Below are 18,013 nucleotides of genomic sequence, written 5' to 3'. Positions count from 1 at the left end.
ACCAAAGCATTTCATAAAAGAAATGTATTTTCATTATATAATCAAAACTCGGGGTGTCATGTTCCGGTACAGACCAATAAGCATAAACGATAACATTACAAGTCATTCAACAAATATATACATATACAGACTTGTAAACAAAACAACTTGATGGTTCATCCATCTTATGCCCTCGCACCACTTCCTGTGATACAATTAAAACTGAGTGGGTCAGGCTTGGGAGCCTGGTGAGCATATAGGGTTTTCAACCCACAATAAATAATTAAATTAATTCTCATCAACCAACAATAACCCAATTACCCATTCCCGTTATTCTCACTTTATGTCCCTAAAATAACTAACACTAGGGACCTAGTCTAAGAATATTTCATCGGGGCGACAACACATGCTTCGGGGATTCCTCAGCAATATAAGTCAAATAAGGCAACCATGAGGGGGATGGAGTACAGCGAATGAACACCCAAGTTCATTAACACCTACAGGTGGCGAACCTGCTAATCTTTCCACAAGACTATCTAGAAAAGTATGTGGTCGTCATCTAAACTCCGCTAGATGACTAAATCAAACAACAACGAGGCCTCTCATCTGTTTATTACACACCAACTATCTACCCATGTTCTACCCAACATATTAGTAGATAAAAATATACATTTGTATACATAGTTTAAAAACCTGTATAGCATGCTTTAATAAACACATATATCACATAACAGATGAGGCACACACACACATAACACATATCTCATAGAGAATAAATCATATCTATGAGGTAGAAGAAAGTGAATACACATTCACACACATAACCACAAAATTATACACATAATACGTATTCCGTATAAAATACTTCATAATTATGCGATAGAAGAAAGTAACTACACACTCACTTGATCAGAAGATGATCGGACAGCACTACGACTTGCAGAAGTAGTAATCCTCAGAAGATCTGGAAGATCTCTTCAAAAATCGAAATTCTCGCGGGCAGAGCTTCGGCTCGGGAACCGCACTTCTCAGGATCTTCGGGATCTCGGGACTTGCTTCGGGGCTATAGTATGATACCGGGGCTTCGGGGGTTTAAGCGCAGATCTTCGGTACAAAAACGAGAGGAAATTAGCAATTGAACCCGGAACCCTCGCATCCTATTTATAGGAGGCTGGAAGCCTCCATTACGGGGGGCGTACGCCAGTACGCGGGGCGTACTGGTGCAAGAAACGTCACTGCTTACGTATCCGAAGCCACTTGCTGCGATGTCGACACCTTCGGAGTACGCGGGACGTACCTCGGATCAGACTGGTGACTCGTCTTCGGATAATGCGTCCGAATTTTGATTTAAAAATAAATACAAATTATTTAATAAACTTCGGAAATTCATATCTTCTTCATACGAACTCCGTTTTCGACGTTCTTTATATCCACGGAAAGGTGAGACTACGCTCTACGACTTTCGTTTAGACTCCGTTGGCTAATTTTGACTTTATTTTTATTATTTATTTTTAATAGGCCGCGACAGAAAAACTTCGTTATAAATTCATAACTTCTTCGTTTGACGTCCGTTCTCGCCTAACTTTTTATTGCTTCGATACCAACAATGAGATCTTCGATTCTCATTTAGATTGCTTCGGCTAAAAATCCCTCGATCTCAAATCGAGTAAAACAGGCTGCATATCGCTAAGCCGAAACTTCGATAAATCATAACTTCTTCATACGAAGTCAGATTTGGGCGTTCTATATATATTTGGAAACCTCGTTTCAACTACTACAACATAAATCAAAGATTTTAAGTTTATTTTACACTTAAATTTTGACGCTTATTTTTATTCTTAATTAATCAAACCACATAATTAAGCAATTAAGCACAAAACACACAATACTCAAATAATACAATCTTATTATTTCAAAACGGGTTACAAAGGTTAACCTAGACTATTACATTGCTAAAAATGGCAAGCCCGGAAACACAGGCGTTACAATGTCCTTAGAGGACCAATTGTGAAATGGTTTCTTAATCATTAATTTGATCTAAAAACATGATACTAAAGTACTCTCCCATCTTTTCAGATTTGAGAAACTTTTATCCTTCTGCCTAATTTGATTCTTCTGATTCGTCCTGCAAAACATTGAAACTTTTCCAATGTTTTAGAATTATACTTAAACTGGTAAGTATAACCATACTTACTAAACTTTAGTAAATCATGACGAATAATGTTATCGATCTTTTGTGGTGGACTTGACCAGTGCACAAGAATGTGTACTCGATCCCTTAGTCCTTCACTTGACTCACATATACATGTGAACAAGGAATTAGTCTTAATTTTCCAAAGCTGAAAGTTCTCATTCATCATACTATACAACTTGCATGATTCCAAGTTTCGTTCCAATTGAGACTTGGGTGATGAGAATCTTTTCTTATTTGGTAAGTTTAGACACTATCACAAATGAAAGAATCAAAATCATATCTCCATTATTGCTAGAAACATATAAACATCAATTGTACATAAAAGCCATTGCAAGGAGATATAATAAATTAAAAAAATTATTTATTTATAAAAATGCGGAAAAAACTTTTTCCTTACAATGCAACTTTAAATGAAAATTGTGTTATTACATATTTTGTAGCAATCTATCATAACTCCTAAGTAGTAGCTCAAGAATTCGATCTTTGAACCATGCGATTGAAATTCATCTTCGTGATCAGATTCAGCATACTCTTTCTTTAAGTGTCCTTCCCTTTGCTTGATTCTGCCAAACACCAAAATCCAACCGAGTCACATTTTATATTAAGAATCATCAATAAGGAACTCAACAGAGTTAGATAGTGGACTTACCTGAAGCAGAATCAAACTTTTTTACTAGACCTTCTCTCAGATCTTTCAGGTAGTTAGGGCAGCTTTGAAACCAATGCCTCTTCCTTTTTGGCAATAGAACCATATGGACCCTTTGGGGATGGTACTAAGGACTATCTCATACTTAGCCTTTCTCCTTACCATTGGGTCAACCAAGTTAACTATGGCCGATCCCTTTCCATTGGGAAGAGAAAGCTTTCTGGATTTCCAATGTCACCAATTTGTCAATGTCCATGGTAGTTTGGGAAGTTGATCTACTAATCAAATTGCTTACCAGAGCTCCAAATCATTTCTGATTCAGCAGCACCAAGCAAATAGATAAGATAACTAAGGGTCATGTGATAGTCTGTTACATAATAGTCCCAAAGAAACTCACTATGTGACTTAGAAAGTGATTGAACAACCAACTTTCTCAAGACTTTGACACCCAACTCTCCCAGCTTGTCAATATGTGACTTCATCTCCAAGATGTGATCAAACATAGACCTTGCATGCCAATAGGGCTTAAGTTGACCTTGAACTTGTGGGATAGGGAGAATAATTGGAGGAGGTGGAGGAATTGAAGTATGATTTCCATGAACCAGTCACGGGACATCATCTTCATTAGGAAGGATTATTCCAAGAGTTTTGGGAAGATCATAATTGTCTGAGCCAGACATCTTTTGGGAGATATTCAAGATAGTTGATTTAAACTCGTTAATATAACACCCAATATGAAATATTAAGGCTAGGACCCAACACAATATTTTATAACTTGGAAGAGGGATTCTGTAATCCAAGCTATAGAATATTTGAAGGTAAGTGAATGACGATTCACCAATTTCCACCTTGAAAAACGAAATAAATTATTAGGTTTTAATTCGATTTGAAACTCCTAGATCTTTTAGATTCATTGAACTTTCAATGGCATGTTTCAATCTCGAGTGTGCCCTTTAGGTTTTGTGATGGTGATGTCGAGGATCACAAAACAAGGTGTGAAGTAACTATGAAAATCACTTGGTACCCTTAATGTTTACCCCTCAATCGATACGCCGGTTAACCACACGCGCTCCATCGATACTATGATAAACATTAAATTACCCTTTGCCTACCTTGTTAAGTCCAGCTAGTGTGCCGGTTAACCACACGCGCTCCACTAACCGACTTAAGCAAAGTGCAAAGTGTAATTTCATGGGTTAGCACCTTATTCACATTTTCCTAAAGTAACTATGATTGGGAATTATAAAAACATTTAGTTACTTTATATTCATCATTAATACTTTTAATGAAGGGAGAATTCTAGTCCTTGTCCTACCCGTTCGGCAAACGACCCTCCACCGATCTAGGAAGCGGTGGGTGAGAGTGGACACACATTTAGCTTCCATTTTATAGGCGACAACCTTATACCCCCCTTATAGACCGACTTCGTGAATGAGGCCTACTAATGGTAAAACGACTTGTTCTTATACATATAAAATTATTATTAACTTATAATATTATAAAGTATAAGGGTTGAATTTTAACTTTTAAAATTCTAGGGGTTGGAACTAATGTTTTTAAAGAGACTTTGGATGTTCCAAAACTTGAGGGCAAGTTTTGTAACTTTCAAAGCTTTTCATCTTTCATAACTTATGTGTTAAATGGTTTATTAAAATGAGAGACTTTTCATTTTATGTAACCTATGTATTTCTTTAATGGACTTTAAACAAATGACTTTTAGTAATCCATAAATTGAGGACAAATTATGGATTCCATTAAAACACATAATGATTAAGAATTAAACTGACAAACAAGTTACAAATAATTGCTATGATGTTCTAAACTCATAAGTTCATGAACATGCATATCAACAATTTCAAGAATCATAAAATTAACCATATAAAACCTGAAATTTTGATAATAGCTATTGAAAATGGATTAGCATAACCATTACACCATCTAAAAGAAGTTTTATAAGACCAAAACAGTTTAGGGTAATGTTTCTAGTCCATTTCCAGCAGAGCAAAAGTCGAAAAACTGCACTCTGACAAGCCAACTCGCCTAGTGCATCAACTGACCCATCGAGTTGGTTGAATATAGGCATGGACTCGATGAGTCCCCCCATGGACTCGGCGAGTCCACTATCCAGACAGCCATTTTTTCGAGTTTTTCAGCAAGTTTGCATCAAATATCAAGAAAACAAGTCTGGGCTCTGATACCACTGTTGGGTTTTGAGCATTCTAACACTCCTAAGGTGTACATGCAACCCTGGAAACCTTGAATCTATGTTTTACTATGATACATGAAAATTTGTTTTTCCAAGGTTCATAACCTATCTAGCATACATGGGGAACTTTTAAACATAAAATATAGTAAGAAATACATACCTTTAGTTGCTTGGATTCCTTGAGAATCTTGTGAGCCTAGCACCTCAAGTGTGATGCCTCAAATGTCTCACACAACACCAAATACACTTGCAATAACCATTAGAGAATTAAAACACTTCTAAAATTGGCTATGCCCTCTTGTTCTCACTAGTGACGATTTTGGTTGCTCACATATTCCTTTTTTAGTAGGGTTACACCATGTAAACCCTAACTTGACATGCTCTTCATTTCCATGATCCATGGGTTCAAAGACACCATGGAGCATCCTATGGGTTTTAGCCCAACTTGATAATCCATGGAGCATTAGCCCACTTTACAACTATTGGTGATTTACACAATCAACCCATATATTTAATTAGTCTCCTTTTGATCACTTAATTAATTCCAAATTAATTCTTGATCAATATTAATTAAATAATATTATTAATATATTAGAACTTATAATATATTAACTAACCTTAAGTGTTATTCTCTCATTTTGGTCTATCCAAATGCATGATGCCATGCAACCCAAATGGACCATGCCAACCGGGTCAAGTACATCCCAGAAATAGTTATGAAATTAGACACCTAATACAACAATTACTACCATCTACACCTTTAATGTGGGTAGCTGGAATGAGTTTTGGTTATGGTTTTGGGTTTCTTTTATTCATCAGTGGAGTCATCATCAGCTAATAGTAGGAATCATTAAACTCAAAACTCAACAGAACAAAAATTGAAAATCCATGGTTTTTGTTTGGCATTTCTTATGTTGGAGCACTTAGAGCATGTTTTTTTCTAAAGATTCATTCAAGTTCTCTAAAGCACAGAGGAAACCCTTTGGTAGCATGCTGCATCTCTGCTGTTGAAAAAGCAACTAGAAGTTCTCGAGTTGGTAAGTCTGCCTCTTAAATTTTATTTCTGGAAAAAGACAACTCTTTTTATTCAATTCATCCACTATATTGGCAACAAAAAAATATAAATCTTTCATCTATAATTTTTTATACTCAACAGCTGGAGTTTATTTTTACAGAAACTACTATCTCATTTGGATAAGTTGGTTTCTTATGATCGTCCTTCTGGAAGTCCCTTATGGTGAGTGGTTTCTTAATTTGTACATATGAAAGATCAAAAACAGTTTTGTTTAAATAAACATTTTTTTATTTTTGAAACAGGATTGGAATTTTCTCATTCCACTTGGCACAAGTACATAACCCCCAACACCCTTTTGTTATCTTGACTTTTGCATTTTCTTCATAAAAGTAAAACAACAATCCACTTGTTTAGTTAATGAAATTAAGATGGTTATAAATACTTAAGAATATAGTTTTGTTTGATTTACAAATTACAGCTGAAATCACTTGGATTAGAAGGGATGATAAGTGAGATTAAACATTACTTGCGTGTGGCAAAAAACCAATTAACTACTCCACGAGTTCCTATTTACAACATAGTCTTTCATTCATTTGTCGAGGCTAAAAAGGTAAATTCTACTTTTAACAGTTTATCCGATTATACAAACCATTTCACTTGTCTTTCCCATTGAGTAGATTTTCAAGGATTGTCATTGTGATTTTCATTGTTGATAGCTTTACAGGTAATATTTACCATTTGTATGGGGGTATTCTTGTCATTGTTGACATCAGGTAATTCATATTGTTGTGTATTTATTCCAAATCCCACATTCTTTGGATGAAGAAAAAGGTAATTTCGTCTTTCACAACCAACAATCCATGTTTGAGTCTTCAAATAATTATATTAGCATATTAATTTTTTGACTTTTATTTGATCAGGTCACAAGAATTTTCGGAGCAGGGGTTCATTAGTCTTAAATAATTATGGAAGGCAAGATGCAACTTTACTTAGTTGGAATTTGATGTACAAAGTAGATTAGATGCAAGTTTATATATTGTAAGAAATAGAATTGTATGGCATTTAATTTTATGCAATGAATTGTATTTTTTATATATGCTATTTTATTTCTATTATGAGACATTAACTGCAAATTTAATTTAAAAATTAATAAATATATAAATATATTTTTTTAACATTTAAATTTACGATACGCAAAAATGTGTGTCATCTTCATTTATGACATGGCTTTTCTTGACAGGGGTTTTAATGATACGCATTGCGTGTCATAAATGTGCGTTGTAAATGCGCGTCGTGTATAGACAACGCGCAAAAGCGTTTCGTCTCTCGTTATGATAGGGTCTTCCTTGACGCGCATTTACGCGTCGTCTGAGCGTTTTATGACACGCATTGCGCGTCGTAAAAGGGTGTTTTTCTAGTAATGGTGTATCAAAAAATCAACAATAGCCGTGATAATATTTATAAACGGTCACCATAAGTAAATATTTATCACTCTATATGAAAACACATCAATATAAGTATTTATCATAACTGTTTAATTGCTCGTGAGTGAGTAAACGTTCACAATATTCATGATATACTATTAAACGTATCAGTAAAAGTGATCAACAATCATAATAAAAGAAATAACATGTTAGTATAGAAGATTTTTGGTGACATCTTACATTTTTATTTGTCGGTGTATGTAAACATATGTAATGATAAACGATTAAACATGTTAGGAAATATAACTTATCTTTATAGCTTAATTATATTTATGTCTCAAAAGGTCAACAATGGATGAGATAATATTTATAAACAGTCACCGTAAGTAAACATTTATAACTCTTTATGAAAAAAGACATCACTATAAGTATTTTATGCTCATCATTTAATTGCCTAATTAGTGGGTAAATATTCACAATATTCATGATATAATATTAACACTGTCACTAATAGTGATAAATAATCATTAAAAAGGAGAAAGAAATGAACATGTTAGTAAATATAACTTATGCTGACAGCCTAATTTACATTTATGTCTACAAAAGTCAATAACAGCCGTAATAATATTTATAAACCGTGACTATAAGTAAACTTTTGTCACTGTATATGAAAAAACACATCACTATAGGTGTATTACTAATGGCGGTTCAAAATAAGATAGATATATCTCCAAAAACAGCCAACCATATAACTATTGCTTTGACATATAATAATGGGTTTGCATGAGTTATACTCACCACAATTGAATGAGAGCATAACTTATGTAATGACCCAATTTTCACGCCCAAAAAAATTTCATTTAAATTAAGTGGTCTGTAAAACATTTGTAGTAAAACATCATCCGATCATATCATTTCATAAAACATATCTCGTGTCTGAAAACCAAAACATCAAAATAATAATAATGTCAGAGTACAAGCCCAAAACATCTAATAATGCGGAAAACCAATGTGTGTGTGTGTATGATGTGCCACTACCGCGCCAGCTCCTTCCCCTTTCGCTGAAGAGGTACCTGAAAACAAATTTGTAAACTGTAAGCACAAAGCTTAGTGAGTTCCACCATCGTGCCACATACTATACAATCACATCACATACATACTACCAGACATTTCTGGGGTGCCCGACCTACCCAGTACGACCATTCTGGGGCGCCGACCTACCCGTACGACCATTCTGGGGGTGCCGACCTACCCATGCAGCCATTCTGGGGTGCCGTCCTACCCATGTCAAGCCATTCTGGGCGCTGACCTACCCATGTCGAGCTATTCTGGGGTGTTGACTACCCTTCGGTCCTAACCACCGAACCTCGGGGACTATTTCACCCCTACTACTACGATCATATATATCTTAGCATAATCTATTGTCAGACATATCTGGGGTGTCCGACCTACCCTTCGGTTCTAATGACCAAATCTCGAGGACCTTTCCCCTCCTACTACCTCTATCTCATATAACATATCATGCTAGCAACTAAACATATCATAACGTACTGTTAGGCATATCTGGGGTGCCTAACCTACCCTTTCGGTCCTAACAACCGAACTCTATCACTATCACATATCATTTCACGCTAGCATATAACATATCAGGTAGTAGCAACACAGATGAATATCACAAAGACAAACATCTAACATACGATCCCTTCTGGTGGGCCGGCATTATGGCCGTAGACCCACCGCTACTAGAAGGTAACTTACCTCGTAGTAGCTGTTGAAATGTGCGGGAATCCTCTGACTGCTGCCGCTGCTGCTCCGGAAATCCTCCAGCTAAAATTCCCACAATACACTTAGTCATACACTACTAACTGTTCTTAGGGTAAAATGACCATTTTACCCCTGACCAAGTCAAAGTCAAAGTCAATTTCTAGTTGAGCTGACTCGCTGAGTTGGCTCGCCATGCAGCCATTCTGGGGTGCCGTCCTACCCATGTCAAGCCATTCTTGGGAGCTGACCTACCCATGTCGAGCTATTCTAGGGTGCTGACTACCCTTCGGTCCTAACAACCGAACCTTGGTGACTATTTCAACCCCTACTACCATCATCACATATATCATAGCATAATCTATTGTAAGACATATCTGGGGTGTCCGACCTACCCTTCGGTCCTAACTACCAAATCTCGGGGACCTTTCCCCCTCCTACTACGTCTATCTCAAATAACATATCATGCTAGCAGCTATTCATATCATAACGTACTGTTAGGCATATCTGGGGTGCCTAACCTACCCTTTCAGTCCTAACAACCGAACCCTATCACTATCACACATCGTATCACGCTAGCATATAACATATCAGGTAGTAGCAAAACAGATGAATATCACAAAGACAAACATCTAACATACAATCCCTACTGGTGGGCTAGCATTGTGGCTGTAGACCCACCGCTACTGGAAGGTAACTCAGCTCGTAGTAGCTGCTGAACTGTGCGTGAATCCTCTGACTAGTGTCGTCGCTGCTGCTCCGGAAATCCTCCAGCTAAAAGTCCCACAAAACTCTTAGTCATACACCGCTAACTGTTCTTAGGGTAAAATGACCATTTACCCCTGACCAAGTCAAAGTCAAAGTCAACTTCTAATTGACCTAACTCGTCGAGTTGGCTCGCCAACTCGCCGAGTCCCTATCCTTCCATTAGACCTCATACCCGTCTCTACTCGTCGAGTTAGGCGATGACTCAATGGGTTTTCCTTCTAAATGATCATCGACCGAATCCTCATCCGACTATCCGAGTTTTATGAACAACTCGTCGAGTTCATCACCAACTGATACACAGGTCCTATCCTTGACTCGCTGAGTTGTATGAACAACTCGTCGAGTTCATCTTCATCCTTATGAAGTTTGCCTTGTACTTGCCGAGTTTGTTCATGCACTCGCCGAGTCCCATGAATTTCCAGAACAATGGCTTAGTCCAGAACGTTGGGTCACTCCCTGGGAACCCTTTAAAACCTTTCCACACTCAACTAAGTCCTTATGACCCTTAACTGATATGGGATAGAACCTTGGACTCGCCGAGTCCAAGAACGGACTCGTCGAGTTGGTCAGATTCACTCACTGAATCCTCGATTTCTGATGTACAACCCTTGATCAAAAGGTAGATCTATGATTCTACAATTGATCTAGCACGTAAAGTTACAACCTTTACGTGCTTGCATGGGACTTTAAGCTCAAAAGGTCCTAAAACAAGCTCTTACAATGCATGGGGCCTTCTTTGAGTGCAAAAGCCACTCCTTTCTGCCTTGTAACCCCTCTAAGGACCTAGATCCGAAACATCAACCTCAAACCATGCTTACATTCATGGTTGGTGACCAAAATGGCTTAGAAAAGCCCTAAAACTCCACAAAATGGGATCTATCAAAAGAGCAAGCAAGGTAAAGACTTTATACCTTCTGAAGTTTGCAAATGATGCTCAAAACCGAATCCTTCTAACCTCCTCTTGATCCTTCAAGCTTTTCCTTCCATCCTTGGATCACAATAGCACCAAAATCACTCCAAATGCCTTAGATTGATTCAATAACTGTTAGGGTTTGCTATGGGGGTCTTCTGGGAGAAAATGGGACTAAGGAGGCTGAGTTAAGGTGTTTAAATAGGGTGCAAACCCCCGGGTTAGGGTTTTTGTCCAAACAGGGTCTACTCGTTGAGTCTGGGACTCGACTCGCCGAGTCCACAGCTTAAACTCGGCGCCTCATCCCGCTTCTACTCGGCGAGTTGGTCCTTCAACTTGCCGATTCCAAGACCAAATGCGAAATATTTAAAGATTTAATAAAAGGAAGACGTACCAAAAACCAGGTGCTACAAATGTCCCCACTTATTTTAGACTTCGTCCTCGAAGTCTGCTGCTCGATCCTGAAACAGCTCGGGATAATGTTCCTTCATCTCATCCACCGGCTCCCAAGTCCACTCCGACCGCTTCCGGTGCTGCCATTGCACCTTCACGAGTTCCACTCTTTTGTTCCTCAGATACTTTGACTTCTAGTCAAGGATCGCCACAGTCCGCTCAATGTAATTCAGACTGTCATCTACCTGAATGTCCTCCAAATGCACCACTGCGGTGTTGTCCACTAGGCACTTCCGCAGTTGCGAAACATGGAAAGTGCTGTGGATCAGACTGAGTTCGGCTAGCAGATCCAGCCTGTACGCCACCTTGCCCACCCGGGGTACAACCCTGAATGGTCCAATGTACATTGGGCCCAACTTGCCCCGCTTCCTGAATCGAATGATGCCTTTCCAAGGCGACACCTTCAGGAGAACCATATCTCCGACCTGGAATTCCAGGTCGGAACGGTGCTTGTCAGCATAGCTTTTCTGCCGACTCTGTGTAGTCTGAAGCCTACTTCGATCCTGCTAAATCCTCTCGGTCGTCTTGAGCACCACTTCGGTGCTTCCCATGACCCTCTGGCCAACCTCACCCCAGCATATCGGGGTCCTGCACCTCCTCCCATACAACATCTCGAAGGGAGGACAGTCGATGCTCGCATGATAGCTATTATTATACGAGAACTCCGCCAACGAAAGGTAGGTATCCCAGCTACCTCTGAAGTCTAAAACACTTGCCCACAACATTTCCTCCAGAGTCTGGATGGTCCGCTCTCTCTGGCCATCCGTCTGTGGGTGAAAGGCGGTGCTGAAATGTAGACGAGTACCCAACTCGTCGTGAAACTTCTTCCAACACCTGGAAGTAAAACGCACATCCCTGTCTGAAATCACTGACACTGGCACCCCGTGTCGCGCCACTATCTCCCTGATATAGATGTCGGCCAACTTCTCGGCCGAGATACTCTCCTGAATTGGAATAAAATGAGCGCTCTTGGTCAATCGATCCACGATGACCCATATCGAATCCACTCCTCACGCGGTCCTGGGAAGCTTTGTGATAAAATCCATCGTAATATCCTCCTATTTCCATAGCAGGATATCCAACGACTGCATCTTGTCGTGTGGTCTCTGATGTTCGGCCTTGACCTTCCTATAGGTCAAGCACCGCTCCACGTACCATGCCACATCCCGCTTCATGCAGGGCCACCAATAGTCCAGACGAAGATCCCTATACATCTTCGTCGCCCCGGGATGAATGGAGAATCGGGATTTGTTCGCCTCCTCCATCAAGATCTGGCGCACGCCTCCGAGGTATGGCACCCACACCCTGCGGTGTAATGTCAATATTCCCCTGTTGTCATAGTCGAAAGAGGAAACCTGACCCACTATGCGCTCACTCTTCCGATGTTCCTCCTTCATGGCCGCCTGCTAAGCCTCCTGGATCCGCTCCAATAGCGGAGTCACCACTGTCATCCGCATGTAGATATCCCTGATCGGCGCGTCCTTGTGGCTAAGTGCATCGGCCACCACATTGGCCTTACCCGGGTGATGAAGGATCTGGCAATCGTAATCCTTTACCACGTCCATCCACCGACGCTGCCTCATGTTTAGATTCGGCTGATCCATGAGGTACCTCAAACTCTTATGGTCCGTGTAAATGGTACAGCGAACCCCATAGAGGTAATGATGCCAAATCTTGAGGGCGAACACAACAGCCCCCAGCTCCAAGTCATGCGTCGGGTAGTTCGCCTCATGAGGCTTCAGCTGCCTCGACGCGTAGGCGATGACATGCCCTCTCTGCATCAATGTTGCGCCTAAACCTGAGATGGACGCATCGCAGTACACAACAAAATCCTCCATGCCCTCTGGCAGGGCTAAGATTGGCGCCTTGCACAATCTCTGTCTCAGTGTCTCGAACGCTGCCTGCTGCTCAGACCCCCAACGAAAGACCACGGCCTTCCTTGTTAGCTTGGTCAAAGGTACGGCTATCTTGGAGAAATCCTAGATGAATCTCCGATAATAGCCCGCTAATCCCAGGAAACTCTAAATCTCAGATGGAGACTTTGGAACCTCCCATCTCATCTTGGCCTCCACCTTGGCCGGGTCTACCGAAATCCCATTCTGGTTGACAAGGTGCCCAAGAAACTACACCTCGCGCAACCAAAACTCACATTTGGAGAACTTGGCATACAAGCTCTCCCTCCTCAAAGTCTCCAACACCTCCCGCAGGTGATCCTCGTGCTCCTCCTAAGTCTTGGAATAAACCAAGATATCATCAATAAACACTATCACTGACTGGTCTAACATCGGTCTACACACGCGGTTCATGAGGTCCATGAAAGCGGCAGGAGCATTGGTGAGCCCGAAGGGCATCACCACAAACTTGTAGTGGCCATAGCGCGTCCAAAACGCAGTCTCCTGCACATCCTCCTCTCTGACCCTCATCTGATGATATCCTGAACGCATATCAATCTTAGAGAACCAAGATGCTCCCTGTAGCTAGTCAAAGAGGTCGTCAATCCTCGGGAGTGGGTAACGGTTCTTCACCGTTACCTTATTCAGCTCCCTATAGTCTATACACATACGATGTGACTCATCCTTCTTCTTCACAAGCAGAATCGGGACTCCCCAAGGTGAACTACTTGGCCTGATAAATCCCTTATCAAGCAGCTCCTGCAGCTGCGTAGACAACTCCTGTATCTCGGGAGGAGCCAACCGATAGGGTTCCTTGGCTATCGCATCCGCACCAGGGACTAGATCGATCCTAAACTCCACCTGGCGCTCTGGAGGTATCCCAGGCAGCTCCTCGGGGAATACGTCCACGAACTCTCGCACCACGGGCACATCACCCACTGTCGCCCTTCCCGCCTCCCGGGTATCCATAACATACGCGACATAACCTGCACAACCATGTTGGAGGTAACGCCTAGCTCTCGCTGCTGAACATAAGGCTGGTCCTTGCTGTGGCCTCTCGCCCTAAACTACCAACTCTCCCCCACTTGGGGTCCTGATCCGAACCAGCTGCTGCACACAATCTATCACTGCCCCATTGGGGCTCAACCAATCCATGCCTATAATCACCTTGTTCCCTCTCAATGGAATAGGAACCAGGTCCACCAGATAATGCTCCTCGAATAATCTCAACACACAGTCTCGGAATACCATTGATGCTCGCACCAAACGGTCATCTGCAATCTCTACGTCTAGAGGGCAATCCAACATGCCTGAAGACTTGGAAAATCTCTTGTTGAGCGCAAGAGAAACAAACGATCGGGTAGCACCCAAATCAAACAATACCTGAACTGGAATACCATTCACATGGAACGATCCTAAATAGAGCACATACATAACATATCAAAATCACAACATCATATCATAACAGCATAAATAAGAAGTCATACCCGGCACCACATCGGGTGCAGCGCGTGCCTCCTCTGTAGTCAACTGGAATGCCCGGCTCCTCACCACTAGAGCCTCTACCTTTCCCTGCCGGCCATCAGTGATCCGCAGGTTCGCTGGAGCTAGCGCCTTCACTGGCGTTGATGTTGCTGTCAACTGGGGGCAATTGGCCTTCTTGTGGCCCCTCTGGCTGCAGTGGAAACACAACAACTTATACGTCTGAATAACCGGTGCAGGGGCAGTACAATCCCTGCTGAAATGCCCCGTCTTGCCGCACTTGTAGCAACCCGATGATCCCATTCTACACACCCCCTCATGTGGGCTGCCGCTTTTCCCGCAGCGGCCCGGTCCTGACTGGCCTTTCGGCCTACCATCTGATCCCTTGGGCTTCTTCCCCGAAGACCCAATCGACTGCCCTTCCTCTACTTTCCTCTTCCGGATATGCTCCAGATCGATCTCCCTCTCCCTCACCCTGACAATCATGGACTCCAAGGTAGGGCAAGCTGAAAAACTAACATGCTCCCGAATGTCGGCTCGCAGCATGTCGTGATAGCGGTTCCTCCTCATATCCTCATCTCCTGCATACTGGGGCACCAGCAATGCCCTCTCTCGGAACTTGGTGGTGATCTCCTCCACAGTCTCTGTAGTCTGTCTCATGTCCAAAAACTCTCTGGCCAGCTGCTGAAGCTCTATCGCTGGCGCAAACTCTGCTCGGATCCGGGTCATAAAATCCGACCATGACATAGCCTCAACAGCCGAGGCTCCCAATGAGTCACCAACAAACTCCCACCAGTCTCTAGCTCTGTCTCTCAAACACCCTGCTGCATATCTCATATTCGACCCCTCGGGGCAGAAGCTGGTCAGGTGTGTGGACTCAATGTCCGCAATCCATAGTCTGGCAGCAATGGGGTCCTTCGCCCCATGGAAATCTGGCGCACCACTGCCCTTGAAGTCCTTAAAGGACAGTGCGCGAGATCTTGACTGGCCAGATGCCATGTCACTCCTGAATGCCCTAAGGCGGTCCTCCATCAGGTCAACTATCCCTTCCTTGATCGACCCGCAAAAGATGGGGGTCGACTCAAGGATGCCTCTGGTGGTCTCTAACGCGATGAACTCGCGTAGCCTCTCATCTACTAGCTCGAAACCTGATCCCGAACCTGATCCCTCTCCAGAACTGCCAACTGCTGGCCTCTGACATAGTACCAACATTCTACAATACATACATGCAACCATTAGTGATATTGATACTTCTAAAGGGATCACATCTATTACAAGTTCCTTGGTCTTGCCTCAGTCCTCCTTAATTCGGGTACGGATCCTTTGCTTTCAGTAGTACGGGCCCATACTACCTTCCATATCTATCCGTACCTTCCTCAAGGAAAACTTTGACTCCACCAGATCCATTTCACCACTGCTGATCCTCTGCTATTCCTATTCTAGGCTTGACCTAGGGAAAATCTTTGACTCCACCCAAACCGGTCCTCAGCTGCTGAGGGCCTCCTTGTAATGCCAGTTCGCCATTTCCTGAATACCATCACTTGTGACGAGGCTCAGATAATCCTTCGAGCGACATACTTGTCCCTACAACGGTTAGACTCAAACAAGAGCTGCGCAATAGGGCCTAATCCAGCACTCTGAGATTATTCAACCCTGATCACAAGTAATCTGACGTATTCACCTAATGACTAACTCCCATCACTCAGTGTCCCACAAAGCACAAAGCAAGCAGCATTCGGACGCAGGAAAACTACTCAAGCAAATATGTCCTCATAATGAGAAGCTGAACTAGCATATAATGATAAGATCATATTACAAGGCAAAACCTAAATAGGCTATCCTACCACTGTCTACTCAATACTATCATGCAATTCTCATAAGCTGAAGCACATAAAGCAGGAACATAAGGCATCATGCCTAGATCCTTAGTCCTATTCTAGCATGTTGTTCTACTGAATCTGATAAGCATAATATAACATTGTATGGGTACTTTGGGGAATACTTACTTGAGCTCGGCCGATTGCGCACATCACACACTTGTTCTTTCTCAAAAACTCTTCTGTTTTATTCTTTAGAAAACCACTTTTTTATAAAATCTTTTAATCCCTCGGTTTGAGTCCAGATGCCCCCGAAGGTGCGTCTGAATCCCTCAAACCAGGGCTCTGATACTAACTTGTAACGACCCATTTTTCATGCCAAAAAAAATTTCATTTAAATTAAGTGGTCTGTAAAACATTTGTAGTAAAACATCATCTGATCATATCATTTCATAAAACATATCTTGTGTCTGAAAACCAAAACATGAAAATAATAATAATGTCAGAGTACAAACCCATAACATCTCATAATGCGGAAAACCAATGTGTGTGTGTATGATGTGCCGCTACCGTGCCAACTCCTTCCCCTTCGCTGAAGAGGTACCTGAAAACAAAATTGTAAATTGTAAGCACAAAGCTTAGTGAGTTCCGCCATCATGCCACATAGCATACAATCACATCACACACATACTGCTAGGCATTTCTAGGGTGCCCAACCTACCCGTACGCCATGCAGCCATTCTGGGGTGTCGTCCTACCCGTGTCAAGCCATTCTGGGGAGCTGACCTACCCATGTCGAGCTAGTCTAGGGTGCTGACTACCCTTCGGTCCTAACAACCGAACCTTGGGGACTATTTCACCCCTACTACTACTATCACATATATCATAGCATAATCTATTGTAAGACATATCTGGGGTGTCTGACCTACCCTTCGGTCCTAACGTCCGAATCTCGGGGACCTTTCCCCCTCCTACTACCTCTATCTCATATAACATATCATGCTAGCAGCTAAACATATCATAACGTACTATTAGGCATATATGGGGTGCGTAACCTACCCTTTCAGTCCCAGCAACCGAACTCTATCGCTATCACATATCGTATCACGCTAGCATATAACATATCAAGTAGTAGCAACACAGATGAATATCACAAAGACAAACATCTAACATACGATCCCTACTGGTGGGCCGACATTGTGGCTGTAGGCCCACCACTACTGGAAGGTAACTCAGCTCGTAGTAGCTGCTGAATTGTGCGGGAATCCTCTGACTGCTGCCGCTGCTGCTCCGGAAATCCTCCAGCTAAAATTCCCACAAAACACTTAGTCATACACTGCTAACTGTTCTTAGGGTAAAATGACTATTTTACCCCTGACCAAGTCAAAGTCAAAGTCAACTTCTAATTGACCTGACTCGCCGATTTGGCTTGCCAACTCGTCGAGTCCCTATCCTTCCATTAGACC

Source organism: Lactuca serriola, chromosome 6 (genome assembly GCF_051521515.1).
Source record: "Lactuca serriola cultivar US96UC23 chromosome 6, Lser_US96UC23_V15, whole genome shotgun sequence".
Lineage (NCBI taxonomy): Eukaryota > Viridiplantae > Streptophyta > Magnoliopsida > Asterales > Asteraceae > Lactuca > Lactuca serriola.
The sequence above is the reverse complement of the archived record's forward strand: the minus strand, read 5'-3'. Positions refer to the sequence as shown.